Genomic DNA, 4,096 nt, shown 5'->3' with positions numbered 1-4,096 from the left:
CAGCAGAGAATGGTTTCGAACCATTGACCTCTGGGTTATGGGCCCAGCACGCTTCCACTGCGCCACTCTGCTTCTCCTCAGTTACAGTATGACAAGCTGACTCACAAATTTAATCAATCAGACCAATCCAATCAGACATACAGAGGCACGTGATGATTCCCACCTGCTGCCAGAGCTTCTGAGGACCACCAGCACAAGCACCTCGGTCTCGACTGTGGACTGTCACATCCATGGTGAGTTCAACCATTTTGCTGTTAAAAACTTCAATTTCATTGAAAAACACAAATACAAGACATTCGGCGGCGCAATTAACAAAATCAAGATACCATGTCAAATTTAAACTGGCACTTTAGCTAATAGCTAATGTTACTTTACAAATCGAGTGGAAGGATTTTTTTGTTTTATACAACTGTGAGAATTGTTTTTTCTAAAGGTTTTGTTGTGATTGAATGTTTGACCACGGACTGGGCAGGGAAAAGATTTTTTTTCCTGTGTGGATTCGTTCTGTGATGCTTTAAATTGGCCTTTCAAGTGAATTTTTAACTACAAACTGACAAAGAAAATATGTCTAACCTGTCTAGGTTCTTTTGTGTGATTTTAAGGTTTTCGGCAACTGAATTTTTGACAACAGACTGAGCAGGAAAATGGTCTTTCACCTGTGTGGGTTTTTGTGGATTTCCGATATTGTAAAAACATAGTTAATCATATTGAAATATATTTGTATTCTTATATTTAGTCTTGCACTCTTTTCACTATGATGTATTAAAAGTTACTAGAATAGAATTTATCTTACACCTATTGGTTAAAATGTGCACTACACCTTTTGCACTCCACCTCCTTCATTTGTATTAACGCCTTCCATTTTTATGACTTGTCTTATCTCTAATAAAACCACCGTTGAAGCAGCTTTTCGGCGGGAGATAGCTTCGAGGAGCTTGGAGAGTAGTCACACTCTCGGGCCTCAGAATGGTCCACTCCCCCGCCTCCACAGACGCGGCCTTTAACTTTCATTCCATCTGCCTCAGTGTGTGTTCCTGTGTTCGAGTTTATTTAAGTGTTGGCCAGTAGCCCCAACATTCTGGTGCCGAAACTCGGGAGGTTTGGCCTCCTGATTTTGGATCGCGAAAAATTAATCCAAAAATCTGACGTCAGCTGTCTCCCCATTGAGGAGAAGGGTGATCGATTTTCCGCTATCCAGAAGAAGGAAGCAAATCCATCCCACCGGACGCAGAGCACATCTGAGTGGTAAGGCACTTTTAAGATTAATTTGTAGAATCCAATCCAGTATTGAGACCCCGTCTTTCTAGAGAAGAAAGATGCTCCGTGTGTCGGAGAAAAATGTTTCGTATGCCGCTCTCCGTAAGTCAGGGGAGTGTTCTAGGGATTAGAGAAGTTAGGAAACGTACACGGGAGATCAAGTAAGAATCTCGAGATTTCTGGAAGAGTTCTAATTGAGTGAATCACCAGACAGAAAGGAGGTGGTCGCAACCCTCCGCCAGGGACTCCGAAGATTGCGTTAAAGATATAGAAAAAATATTATTATACTGTGCCAAGAGAATGAAAGAGCTCAAAATAAAGAAAATATATATAGAATAATAAATATAAAACTTGCAAGTAATCTTCATAAGGAGAAATTTAAACCAGAGCACTTGTGACACGCTCGTAAATCACGTCGTTTGCCGCACAAAATAAGAGTATAAACGACTATGTAGGCGGGTAAATAAGATAGTAAATTAAACGGAACGTCCCTAGAGAAGGTGAGTAAACACTAAATAAAAACTAATAAATACATTATAACAATAACAGAATATATAAATATATTTTTTGAATAAGCAAAAATCTTCAAACAAAAGAAAAGTTGCAAAAATAGGTTTGACAAACAGCAAAGAACTCTCAACCGACATGAAGTTTATGCTGAAGCATTTTCCTGGATAATTGCACATATATGAATGAGTGGAGGAAAAATAAAGACAAAGAGTGGGATGGGAGAATGTTGGAGGAGCCATTACAGGCCATAAAGCGTAAATTACAAGTTGAGAAGGCTATTGAAAAAAAGAAGATATGTAGAGATCTTCAATATATTCAAGTTTAGATCGTTCAGGCCCAATTAGGCATAAAATATGTATTTAAGAGATGGCGGATTGGGACATCCCGAGAGAGAACAAGATAAGGGCGGGGAGTGAAAAGGGCAAAGCACACGTGAAGAAAAATGGCTGAGCCGAGGACAAAGGAAAAATGTCGGCCAAATGGGAAGAAAAGCCTTTTTCCCTAGCCCATCTCCTACTAACTCATCCCAAATCTTGCCAGCATAACAGCTTTGATTGATACGAGGCCTGCTAAGAGACAGTGGCCCCCTCATCGTGCAGGCTCGTACCAAGCACGGGAGGGGTGCGGGGGGGGGGGGGGGGGCTCCTGGAATGCCAGGCAAGGGACATCTCAAGTTACCTTGCACCAAGGAAGAGCAGAGGAGACAGAAATGGCATTCATCCAAATTATTATTGATATCAAACGAGAAGAAAACAATCCAGAAATGGCATTGATCCAAATTATTAGATAAATTGTACCTGGCGAAGATTATATAAAATAATTAATTTAGGATAAGCATGATTTCTATAGGATGGAATAAGATGAATATGTTTAGTGCACGAAACATGATTCATTGTTTTTCCATCACTAGATGAAATATGCTTTAGCGTGAGTCATATTAATGACTATTAAAATATCACAGATTGGATTAATATCAAACAATTGATGGTAACCAAATGCCGTTAACCTAGTTCTATTGAGAACGATTAGTACTGATAGGACAGCAAAAGGTGGTTAGCTGCCAAGAAGCTGCTCTCCACTAGTGACAAAAATTGCAGACCACTCATGTCTGATTATGAATGAGTGTGAGCGTGAATGGTTGTTTGTCTTTTTGTGTTTTTGTGTTTTTGATTGGCCATCCACCAAGATATAATCAATCCGTTAGATATCTGGGTGGAAAAAGAGTTAGCAAATTGGAATCAATTTCTGAAACCACCAATAAGCCCTTTCCAGGGATGGCAGCAAAGGATTGGAAATTTGAAATCAATTTCTGAAATCGCCAATAAGCCTTTTTGGATGGCGATGAAAAATTATGGACATTTTTTAGTCCAAAGAATTTTTTTGATGATAATGCATTGAATTGGAGGAGAAAATCTGCAATGTGAAATTTTGGAGCACTGAAATGAAAAAACAAAAACAGTGCATCATATGAAATTCCAAAGTACCATTGATTTATAGTGATAATGGCATTCAAATTGTGTTAACAGATTAATTGACAGGATTGACGAAAGGTTCCATATCTCGTTATGAAATCATTGCGCCCACATAACGAGGTCAACCGGACAATAAAATATGGAAATCTTATTTAGTAGACGATAGACAAAACACCATCATTCACTACACGGTTGGAGCTGAATGATTCGACTAATCTGGCTATCTGCGTAAAAGAAAAACTTTAAAGAAACGCACAAATTTTGAGTTAGCAGAAGAATTCTGTGTTTTTCAACAGGAAACATGGAGAAGACGCACAAGCAACCCAAAATGAGAACGTCCGTACAAGTGTTGCTGACCAAACAGCAGACATGAAAATAGCTGAAAAGGAGGATGCAGATCCACCTTTGCACTGTAAGGAGGTTCTCTCAGTTGAAACGTTTGAGGAGACAGGTAAGATAAAAGTATTGACGTGGTCAGACGTAATGGAAAGCATCCAATATTGATTGGAAAGATTATTGCTCGAGGAGCAATGCCATAAACCATAAGGAACATTTTATATTAGTTTTATTGTCTCCATAAAAAAGTGAAAGCGTTTCAATTGAGAACAAACCTTCTTACAGATTTCTAAAATAAACAATTAGAGCGAAAAGAGAAACTACAATGGATAGATATATACCTAAATTTTAATTGTATGTCTGACTATTGGAAAATGTTGATTAAGAAAGACCCTAGGCACCCTTAGCAAGATTCATGCCACTAGAACAACAGCCAGATGAGCTCTTAAATCACAATTTTTCTCTCATGTGAAGTATGTGACATATCAACCCCCATAATTGATCACAATTTGACAAAGCAA

The 4,096-nt window shown here is 38.7% G+C and overlaps 1 non-coding gene across 1 annotated transcript; it reads right to left on the bottom strand.

The window, feature by feature from the left end:
* Positions 1 to 72, bottom strand: trnam-cau (transfer RNA methionine (anticodon CAU)). The gene has a single exon. It is a non-coding gene; the product is annotated as a tRNA-Met (tRNA).
* Between the last annotated feature and the right edge of the window lie 4,024 nt (positions 73 to 4,096).

Source organism: Stigmatopora nigra, chromosome 20, assembly GCF_051989575.1.
Source record: "Stigmatopora nigra isolate UIUO_SnigA chromosome 20, RoL_Snig_1.1, whole genome shotgun sequence".
NCBI classification, from domain to species: domain Eukaryota; kingdom Metazoa; phylum Chordata; class Actinopteri; order Syngnathiformes; family Syngnathidae; genus Stigmatopora; species Stigmatopora nigra.
This window is presented reverse-complemented; position numbering and strand designations above follow the sequence as displayed.